Source organism: Nicotiana sylvestris, chromosome 3 (genome assembly GCF_000393655.2).
Source record: "Nicotiana sylvestris chromosome 3, ASM39365v2, whole genome shotgun sequence".
Classification (NCBI taxonomy): domain Eukaryota; kingdom Viridiplantae; phylum Streptophyta; class Magnoliopsida; order Solanales; family Solanaceae; genus Nicotiana; species Nicotiana sylvestris.
The window spans coordinates 87,672,426-87,684,567 of record NC_091059.1 but is presented as its reverse complement, the minus strand read 5'-3'; positions in this window follow the sequence as shown (position 1 = coordinate 87,684,567).

Genomic DNA, 12,142 nt, shown 5'->3' with positions numbered 1-12,142 from the left:
GCGTGGCATTTTTGGATAATTGTTTGTGTTTTTATCCGTAAATATTTACTTTGTTGTAGTTAATTGAAAAATACAAAAAATACATGTTGCATGCATATCTAGAATTTAATTATGCATTTAAGAATTAATTAAACCATTATTTGGCTCTGAAAAAGAAAATCACAAAAAATATGCGTTTTACTCTATTTGTTGTCATTGTGTGATTTTATTTTAAGATTTTAATTTGTGTGTTAATTATTGTAAGTGTTAACTAATATTTGTGTAGTTTCATTTTTGATTTTACAATTTAATTAGGAATTGTTTTTAAATTAAATTAAAGAAGGAAAAGGAAAAGAGTTCAAAAAATGAAGTAAATTCGGACTGGGCCAGTTTTAAAAAGAGAGTTCAGGCCCAAAAGTCACACGCCCACCCGGCCCAGGTCTGTCAACCCAAAAGACCATGAAACAACGTAGTATAGGGCAAGAGCTACGTCGTTTTGATGGTGCCCGATCCAGTTAAACTCAGATAACCCCAAACGACGTCGTATTGGCGTCTAAAATCTGAGTCATTGATCAAACTGGATCGAACGATCCAGTTCAGCCCCTGCATAATTGAAACGGCGCCATTTCAGGCATGTCAATCTAAACCGTCCTTCTCCATAAATCCAACGGTCCCAAGCTTCCCTCACAACCCGGTCCATTTCGACCCAGGTTGACCCAGTCTCTGAATGAGACCAAACGGTGTCGTCCCCTTTAAGTGAATTGATCCAGGCCATGGATCGTGATTGATCCAACGGTCAAGATCAATCCACCCCTCCCCTATATAAACTTAATATCCTACCCCAGCCTCCCCAAACCAACCCCCCTTGCCCTGTTCATCATCGTCTCAGAGACGAAGCCCCCAAACCCTTGCCGCCCTAGCTCCCCTTCACCTGAAACCCGGCGGCAACAACGCCGCCGACCACCACCTTAACACCATAAGACCATCTGACCATCCCCATTCCAAATATGTTACTCGTTTGGCTCGAATCAATCCCCATCTTCTCGAATCTTCATTTGAAGATTCGAGCCAAAACCCAATCTATGACAAACCACCCCAAATTCATACCAGTTACTCCCCTGACCTCACTTGTAACCAAACCAAGCTTGGTTTGGTTCGAATCTAACCAGAAACCTTCAAGCCCCAAATCGACTGTATGAACCCTAGAAATCCAGAACCTTGGGGCTGTCCGATTAAATGAAGGGTTGGGGTCTAATAGACCTTAATCGAGGTATTCTCAGTTGAGAATACTTCGATTAAAGTCCGTTCGACCTCAAAGAGGTCAAGTCCGGTTCGAGACTGGGCCATTTTTGTTCTTAAGATTCAGAGGTATTTTTCCTTTCCTTCTTTCTGTTCAAGTATTCTATGTGTATTTCGTTGCCTGTTTTAGTAGTTTGTGTGATTTTTTTTACTTTTCTTTTAATTAATTCTTTTTCATCTTCAATAGACCTTTTTATTTGATCTAATTCTGTCATTTGTTTATATTTGCTGTAATTATTATGTGTGTAATCGATTAATAAGTTGCGTCGATTAGTTAGTTTCCAGTTAATCCATGATTCTGTCAATAACACTGAAATTACCCGAATTGCCTATTTCTTTGTTGCTGATTTGTTCAGTGTCAGTTGTAATATGTAATCGACTAATTAAGCTTCATTGATTAGGCTGTTCGTATAGTTTGAATCATTTGGCATTCTGTTGTTTATAGTTTTCAATAGTTAGTTGTCCGATTAAATTGGACTCTGTTTGATTATGAGCATTGTTCTGAATCATTGAAACCCTTATATTGTATGTATTTTCTGCCGTAAAATACTAGCTGAATTGGTTATAGCTGTTAATCAAATCAGTTTTGGTTAATTGTTAGTTAAACAGATTTCAGAATTATGATTTTAATACAGTTGAATAGTTGTATTAGAAGGCAGTAATATTAAGGGGTTTTCAGGACTTATTTAGGAATGAAATAGTTAGGATCATATTTTAATATTAGTGCTTTGTTAGTAGGGGTATTAATCAATACATTAATGGGGAACAAAAGGGAGTGGGGGGCTGAAATTAAGGAAAAGCTTCCTTAGTGGAGTTTAAAGTGAAAAAATCAGATTTTTAGTGGAAAATTCTGATTTGAATAAGGAAAAGGGGTCGGGCACTTGAAAGGAGAGAGGGCTGTATAAGAGGGGAGATTGAGGACTGAAAGGGGGATTCGAAAAAAAAAAAGACTGAAAGAGAAAAATTGAATTCAGAAAACTGAAAAGTTGAAAAAGAATAGCCATTATTTTCATTACATCATTTAGAACTTGAAATAATTAGAACCCTTCTTCTTTTTTGCTTCTGCTCTATACTTGGGACAGTCTGTAGCTGCTGGTTATTCTGTTGTTACACTGATGTTGCAATTGCTGTTTACTATTACTGTTGTCCTGCTGATCTTCCTCTTCTTCTCTTGTTCTATTACCAGGTACATGCCTTGAGCCTCCATATCATGTGAATCTTCAGTTGAGAGTGAATTAAATTGGAAGCACAATTTAACTCTCCGTTGTTCAATGTTTGTGTGTAACTTATGATAATAACTTTGGATTGTTTTAAATTTGTGGACTGTTAAACATTTTCTTATGAACTTATGAATTTCATAATCATATGGCTTATTTGTGTTGCTAGTATAGTGTAATGTGGTATTGTGGCCTAATCTGTTTTCAAAGTTATAGAGAAACAGGTTCACATAGTTTTTTTTTATATAGTTCAGTGCGCTATTTCAGTGTTTCCAGTTTTGAAATCATGAAGTCATTTGAGTGAATAACTTTAGTGTGCATGGCATACTGAATAGTTTTTAATGTATAATGTTAGTGTGAATCAATTTTAAAATTGTTGGTTCGTTCTAAATTGGGGTTGTTAACTTGTTCATACATAGTGCTAAAGGAAGTCATATAATCACATTAGTAATGATTAGGAACTCACCCCTAGTTTAAAGTAGCTCCGTATTTCATATAACTCCATTCAACAATCCACCTAGTCTGGAATATTAAATTGCTTGAGTACTAGTCTAGTAGTAATAAATTGAGTAATGAACTATTTTGAATTGGGCCCTTGAGTGCTTATATGAATCAGTGCATGTCCTATTGTGAAATATTTGAATACATTTGGAATAATTTGAAAAGAGACAGTAGAATGGAGTCCATTTATCATTGGGTTTTAAGAGACAGGGCTGATGATGGCCCAGTCCCTAAGAAGTTTAGCTTTGAGTTGGGAAATAATTCGTGGGTTGACTGGATTAGGGAATCGATCCCGAGTTGGGCTGTTCGGGGTCTCGAAGCTGAAATTTTGAGCTTTTCACGAGTTTGGATCATTGGGCCAAAGATGTGGGCCTAGTCCAAAGAATTCAATTCAAGATTTAAGTAACAATATAAATTTGGGTTTTGAGTGAGAGAGCGGGTCCAAATTAAAAGGTTCTTCCTTTTGTTTGGACCAGGACTTGAATTTGAAGCCCGAATGCTAATATTAATTAATTAGGATTTTATTTTTATCTTTTAGAGACAAAACAAAAAAATAGAAAATCATAGTTGCTTTTAGGCTTGCCCTATTAAAATAAAAATGAGACGAGCCTCGCCCAATAAAAATACAAAATTGCGGGGCCCTCAATAGATGGTTATTTTAGATGCTTAGATTTCGGGACAAGCCGTTTAGCAAATTTTACGGCCTTCCCAAAATAATAACCCGTTAGTATCTTTAGGCGCATATTTAATAATGTTATCTCCCTAAACTCGGGTGCACATTTATGTGACCCAGATCCAAATCTTAACGGAGTCGAAATGTGTTGATAACCACGGGTACATTGATTGCGACGTGGTTTGAGATACGTTTTCACAACGTTGCAATTCTTTGTTAAAAATAATAATAATAATAATAATAATAATAAAAGCGGCTAAGAGTTAAAATTTGCACATAAGTTCATAATTGTATAAAATCAGATAAATAAGCCGAATATGACAGTTGAGCGACCGTGCTAGAACCACGGAACTCGGGAATGCCTAACACCTTCTCCCGGGTTAACAGAATTCCTTATCCGGATTTCTGGTGCGCAGACTGTTAAACAGAGTCATTCTTTTCCTCGATTCGGGATTCAACCGGTGACTTGGGACACCACAATCTCCCAAGTGGCAACTCTGAATCTTTAAATAAAATCTCGTTTCGATTGTCCTTTAATTGGAAAAACTCCCTTTCGCGCTCCTTCGCGGGACGGTAAAAAGGAGGTGTGACAGCTCTGGCGACTCTGCTGGGGAGCGCCGAACCCAGAATCTCTGGTTCAGGGTTCAGAATTCGAGCTTAGATGAATTGTTATATTTGGCTTTATTTATTATTTGATCGTATTACATGTTTTGGCCTAAATGTGCAAAATGATATTTTTTTTACCGCTTTGATATTATTTGAACTGTACATATAAATTGTGCCGAAACCTTCTCTTCTCAGCTCCGGGGATGTGCTTACTGGTTAAGACTCCCTATTCTGTTAGTTTCATACCCTGAAACAAAAGAGGCTCGGAAAGTTTCTAAGCCGGCTGGCCTTTTGGTTCCCGGAAAGGAGCTCCTTCCTCAACTCGAGTTGTCCGCTCGGGTACACCGTCTAGAACATATACCCAGGTTGAACATAGAATAACTTGACTTCATGCCGGATCCCTAGTAGGAACGTTTATTTGCATCACGTTTATTTGCATCGTGGGGTCCAACCTCCCATTTTGCAAAAAATAGCCCAAAATGTCAAAAATTTTAATTTTTCGTCATAGAGTCGGGTGATGCCGTTTTTATCAAAAAATAGCCAAATGTTCCAAAAAGGGACACCGGAAGGCTGACTTTGTATAAACGACACTTCTGTCATTTTTTTATTGATCGATTGACTCACACAACCTTAAAATCTTCGTCCCTGAAGTGCTGAAAGGTCGTGCTCAGAAAATCGGGTCTTTCTTTTATGAAAAATAATCAATACGTTTGGAGTCAAATAAATTTTCTTTTGTTTAATCACATTAATAAATGTGCAGAATGAGCACGACTCAAAATGAACCTTTTTCAATCATGAATAAAATCTCCCTCCAGTTGCGGCTATGGTGGAATGATTTAGGCAAAGAAGGGCGAGACGAAGTCAAGAAACATCTGAAAGGTTCACGGGTTTGTTGGGTATCAGGCCTCGAGGAGATATTATAAGGGAACTGGTCCCTTACTGGGACCCTGCGCACAATGTCTTCCACTTCTCAAACTTTGAACTCACCCTGACTTTAGAGGAAATAGCAGGGTACATCGGTAGTGATGAGGTTCCGTTGAGGCGTAAATACCTGGTTGCTCCAAGAGCCGTAGCGGTGCACCGATTTTTGGATTCGTTAAAGATAGTCAGAACGATCCATAACCCAGATTTGGGAAAAGGTTTTTGCACTCTGAGCTTCATATACCAAAGATACGGCCACATAGGAGGATTCGACAAGCCAGAAAACAAGTTGTGCAGCAAAAGTAACCGTCGAAAGTGGGATGAACATAGACGGGCTGCTTTTATGATAACCTTCTTAGGGCTTTTAGTGTTCCCAAGAAAAGATGGGAATATTGACATAAAGATAGCTGGGGTCGTCAGTACTTTGCTCACTCAAGATAATAGCACGCTTGCGCCCATGATTGTATCTGATATCTTCCGAGCTCTCGCGGTCTGCAAAGCCGGAGGGAACTTTTTCAAAGGGTGTAACTTGTTATTGCAAATGTGGATGACCGAATACCTATGTCACCGAGCACAGTTCCTGAGCCATGGATCTTCTGAGAAAACCTGCATAGAGGAGTTCTACACCAGAATTAATGAAGTCCGCTTACCTGTAGGAGTCTCGGCATGGACCTCATATTTCCGGACTCTCAATGCCAGTCAAATACAGTGGACACTGGGATGGTTACTAATCGACGAAGTCATATATATGCCAGCAGCTAGGCCCCATTTTCTCTTGATGGGGCTTAAAATCATTCAACCTTATGCGCCGTATCGGGTTTTGAGGCAGCTTAGGAGGTGTCAGATAGTGCCGAAAGATAAGGACCTGAGCACCCAAGTGATTGAGATCAGTTCCGATAGCCAGTTTCCTGAAGCAAGGGTCCGCCAAATTTGGAGCCAATGTCAATACTTGGAGGCAAATACTTGTGTACTAAATCGGGCAAGAGGGGAAGTTTCACCCGGATATCAGGCTTGGTACAAAGGGGAAGTGTCATCTTGAAGGCCGGCTAAAAGACCTCACAAGAGCATTGGGACTGGTTGGCAAAGGAAAAAGAATACAGGGCCACAATAGGCAAGTTGAAGCAGCAGGTTATAGATCTTCAATTTGAAAGAGAAATTCAGACCGCGGCCGATGAAGGGGACAGAAAGAAATCAGCCCAAGAAAATGACTCCCTTAGAGCTCAAAACCGACAAGTCATAATGGATGTCGACAACCAACGGAGAAGCCGGTCCGATAAAAGGCTGATAGCAGGGTTAAGGAATCAGGTCGTTGAAAGCCGAAAAGACTTGGGAAAATCTGAGGCTAACATAGCAAGAATGCGGGCCAGATGGGCAAAAGGTGCAGCAGCATAGAAAAAGCACCTATGGCAAGTGAGAAGGGATTATGAAGGGAGCATTGCAATATTGAAAGAAACAAATTCCACTCTCAGAGATCGGGTCTTTAAACAAGCCCGAGAGGCTAGAACGGACAGGGAGCACTGCTATGATTCAATAGCCCGAATGGAAGAACAAATGGAGAGGTTCCAAGATCAGCTCATTGACAACACTCAAGTATTGGGACTAAAGAATCAACGAATAGAACAGCTGTGTATGGAAAGGGATAGAATCAGGGGTAGGATCGATAAGATTGGGCGCTACATCACCACGAAGTGCCTAACATGTGAAGAAATGCCCCGTGATACCCTTTTTGCCTCAGTCATGGGTTATGTCCACCGGATCATGGAGGAATTAAAAAGCTTGCAAAGAGGCATGGCCCCAAAGCCCGCGCAAAGGCCGAACGATGCCTCGCGGGCACCAAAATTCAAGAATTTAATGTATTCCTAGTTCAAGTTTGCACTTGTTTGTTTTTAAGAGTCTGTTGTCTACCCCTCTGTTCTCTTTTCATATCAAACATTGTTAATAGTGTGGAGTTTGTATTTCGTTTGATAGCTTGTAATAGCATATTTTGGTAATAAAATGCAAAATTGTGTCTTTATTTTTATTTATGGCAGAACTACGCCCGGTGTAATTCATGCGGGGACATGATATATAGGCAATCCACATAATATTCGACCACCACTAAAAAGAAAAAGAGGAAAAGGCAAATGAATAAAAGAAAGGACCTAAGCCGGAATGACGCATGCAGTCAAAGCAAAAACATGTTAGAAATGGTTAAACTACCTAGGAACATTGCATTCCCCAAAGTGAAATTGTAATATGTGTTAAATTCTAACGCTAACAAGTTTGTTGTTGAACCAGAGAAAGAGATTTCAAAACAGTTAGCTCGTTAGGACGTTCTGGCAGATTACCATTACCACACAAGATCAAAAGGGCCCATTCCGGAAAGTATGTCTGGTTCGGACAAAAGTGTTGAGGAAGAAAAGACAGAGATGCAAATGATGAAGGAGGAAGTAGACAGATTGAGACAAGAGATAGTTGGGATGCACCTAGCCTGGGCTAAGGGACAAACACCACCAATACTTCCCCTTACTCCTACCCTTTCACCAGCTCGGACTCCGGAACACCCTTCCACTGGTCTATCAACGAGCTTCCCCATTTCCCAATACTATCAAGGGGAAACTTCCTATAATCCCCAAGCCTCACCACCCAAACAAAACCCTCCTCCACCAGCTGTTCCTGTTTTCGTGGCACCTCCACCCGCCCCATTGCAAAAATCATCCGATGAACCAGTGTTTCAGGTTCACGACAATCAATACTATCCTCCTGAACTCACCTTCAAAGCACCCGAGCCATACACTCACACCCCTCACCTTCAGCTCCCGACAGAAACTGAGAGGCCAGCTAAGAATCCGGAGCAGGACGAAGTGCTCCGTAAAGTGAAAAGCCTGGAGCAATCCTTCAGGAATATGCATGGATTGGGCAACCAAGTCAGTGTGTCCTATAAAGATCTATGTCCCTTCCCCGATGTTCAATGGTCGGCAGGTTTTAAGATGCCAAAGTTTGATCTATATGAGGGACATGGTGATCTCATAACACATCTACGAGGTTTCTATAGTAAAATGAGAGGGGCAGGTGGAAAGGATGAGCTGCTGATAGCCTATTTCGGTCAAAGTTTAAGCGGGCCTGCATTGGAGTGGTACACGAGGCAGGATCCTAGCAGGTGGTACACGTGGGACGATCTAGCACAAGCATTTGCAGGTCATTTCCAGTATAACCTTGAGATCGTCCCTGACCGTCTCACACTGTTAAAACTGGAGAAAAAACCTAGAGAGAGCTTTAGGGAATTCGGATTCCGTTGGAGAGAACAAGCAGCAAGAGTCGATCCACCAATGAGGGAAGGTGAAATGGTGGACTACTTCTTACAAACTTTGGAGCCAACTTACTTTGGTCACCTGGTGACGTCAGTTGGTAAATCTTTCAATGAAGTAGTAAAAATGGGCGGCATGGTTGAAGAGGGACTCAGGTCTAACAAGATAATGAGTTATTCGGCGATCAAGGCCATAACTCAGGCTATCCAAAGCGGCACGGGAGGTGTGCTCGGGAAAAAGAAGAGAGAGGAGGTCGCAACAGTCGAAGCATGTACTTGGTCCAGATCAAGAGGTCCTTCCCCTCGCTACCAACCCAGACCCCATTACCCAAATTATCCACACAGTCCATACAACCCTCCACAACCCTATTATCCACCGTAAGAGCCACATTTCTCCGTCCATCACGCCCAAACTTACACCCAGCCTCCGGCTCGCCCGCAATGGCGTGCACCGGCTCCCCAACATACATATCCACCCCCAAAAAACACATATCCACCTCCACAAAACACATATCCACCACCAAGGGTCTACAGGAATCCTTCAGGGCCAAGCTTCCGCGGAAATCAGGCTTTCAGGAATGAAAGGATGCAGAAGCCAAGAACATTCACTCCATTGGGAGAAACCTATACTACTCTATTCCACAAATTGAGGCAGATGAGCCTATTAGGTCCTGTTGAACCCAAATGCCAAATCCCCTTCCCAAAAATCTGGACCACTCAGTAAGTTGTGAATATTGTTCAGGGGCTCCCGGGCATGATACTGAGAAGTGTTGGAAGTTGAAGACTGCCATACAAGATCTTATTGACACAAATAGGATTGAGGTTCAGGCACCAGAGGCACCAAATATCAATGAAAACCCGTTACCGGTGCACCATGAGGCCCACATGATCGAACTAGTGCACGAAGGAGGGAAACTAAAAACACCCTCACAAATGGTAATGATGATTCGTGCCAGTCCAAACGAAAAATCGACCAGTGGAAAGGCAGTGGTACAGTTGGGAAAGGCAGATGACAAGCCATTTGTGGTAGTGGGGAAAGGTTCATCTGTTGCTGCGAAAAAGCCAGAGTCAGTCAGGACAGTGCTGCAGGGAGTATCAAGCACACCAGTGTTAGTGGTGAAGGGGGTCCACGTAGAACTAGTTGTTATCAGGCCAGTAATGCAGTTGCCGATAACAAATGAGAAAGTTGTGCCATGGAGCTACAATCAAGTGGCAGTGATGCATAAGGGGAAGGAGGTTGTGGAAGAAGTATGCGAGGCTCAGGGGTTAACTCGTTCAGGAAGGTGTTTTGTTCCCGCAGAATTGAGAAGGGCCAATCCTGTAACAATAAAGAAGCCAGTGACGGAGGAAGAAGCAGAGGAGTTCTTGAAGAAGATGAAGGCACAGGACTACTCAATTATAGAGCAGTTGAGGAAGACCCCAGCCCAGATTTCGTTGTTATCCTTGTTGATCCATTCAAGCGATCATTGTCAGGCCTTAATGAAGATTCTGAACGAAACCCATGTCCCGGACAAGCTCTCAGTGAGCCATTTGGAGAAAATAGCGCACAAAATCTTTGAAGTAAACCGAGTGACATTCTCCAATGATGAGTTACCAGTAGAGGGTACAAAATACAACAGGGCACTCTACTTGACGGTGAAATGCGAAGAATCGGTGGTCACTCGAGTACTAATTGATAATGGGTCAAGTGCCAATATCTACCTTTGGCCACTCTAAACAAGCTAAAGGTTGCTGATGATAGGATCCACAAGAACAGCGTCTGCGTCCGAGGTTTTGATGGGGGTGGTACTGACACAGTGGGTGATATCGTACTGGAATTAACCATTGGTCCAGTCTAGTTCACCATGGAATTTCAAGTGATAGATGTGGCGGTGTCGTATAATCTTTTGTTGGGACGACCCTAGATCCACGTAGCTAAAGCAGTGCCTTCTACACTGCATCAAATGGTCAAATTTGACTGGAATAGACAAGAGATTGTGGTACACGGGGATGACGGCACACATGCCGTCAGTGATGCTATTGTGCCCTTTGTAGAAACCGACGATGACAAGGGCACATGGGTTTATCAGGTTTTTGACGCAGTCTCAGTAGACAAAATTCCTGAGGGTGAGGGCCTTCCACTTCCCAGAATCACAGTTGCAACCTTCATGATAGCCTCAGAGATGTTGAACAACGGGTTTGTACCAGGGAAAGGTCTGGGGATGGATCTGCAGGGAATGGTCCATCCAGTTTCTTTGCCCAAGAACTTGGATACTTTTGGATTGGGATTCAAGCCTACCGCAACGGATGTAAAACGGGCCCGCAAGTTGAAGAAAAGAGTCCGGTTCCTTCGTAAGCCAATCTCACGCCTGTCCAGATCATTTGTCAAAGCAGGGTGCAGAAAGTTGCCAGCCCCGGAAGTTCTCGGACCCCTGATCGGGCCAGATGGAGATTTGAATGAGGGCTTTGAAAGGATGTTCGCTGATGTCAACATGATAGAAGCTGGAGAGGGTTCCAGTAAGGCAGACATACAGTTTGTAGGTCCTAAGGCCAAGGTCAACAATTGGACATCTACTCCTCTTCCTACCCGGAGGAAGTCCTGGTAGTTGGCTCTGATTTTCCTTCTTGTTTTCTGGATTATTCCAGGGTTGTAATCCAGATTCCTTTTTATTTTTATTATTGCTTAACAAAGTGTGAAACCTTGTTATCCCATAATTCAATAAAATGAAAAGTTTCTTCTTCATTCCTTATTTTATTTTTATTTTTAATTTTGTTTCCTTCTTTTCTTTTTTCTGAACAGTTCTTTTCATACTGGTCTTAACGACATGGCATGCACAACAGATCTTCAAACTAGTCTAAAAGATCAATCTGATTCCGAACTAATCATACAAGAGGTCGATTATGATAATAAATTAGAATACGATGAGGATGAAGCCTTCAAAGAGATAAACAGAGAGTTAAGCCAGTTTGAAGAAAAACCCAGGCCCAACTTAAATGACACAGAAGCCATCAATTTAGGGAATGCAGGCGATATCAGGGAAACTAAAATAAGCATCCACATTGCACCAAATATCAGGGAAGAATTAATCAAAACACTTATTGAGTTCAAAGATGTTTTTGCATGGTCGTATGATGACATGCCGGGGTTAAGCATAGATTTAGTGGTTCATAAATTGCCCTCTGACCCGGCATGCCCTCCCGTCAAGCAGAAATTGAGGAAGTTCAAAACAGACATGAGTGTGAAGATTAAAGAGGAAGTAACCAAGCAGTTGCAAACAAAGGTTATTCGTGTCACTCGATATCCTGATTGGTTGGCTAATGTGGTGTCGATGCCGAAGAAAGATGGGAAGATCAGGGTGTGTGTCGATTACCGCAATCTTAACAGGGCAAGCCCAAAAGACAACTTTCCTTTACCCAACATCCATATCTTGATCGACAATTGTGCCGGGCGTGAGATCGGATCTTTTGTAGATTGTTATGCTGGGTATCATCATATTTTGATGGATGAAGAAGATGTGGAAAAGATAGCATTCATTACGTCGTGGGGAACTTATTGCTACCGGGTAATGCCATTTGGTTTGAAGAATGATGGGGCAACGTACATGAGAGCAATGACTATTGTGTTTCATGATATGATCCACAAAGAAATTGAGGTGTACGTAGACGATGTGATCATAAAAT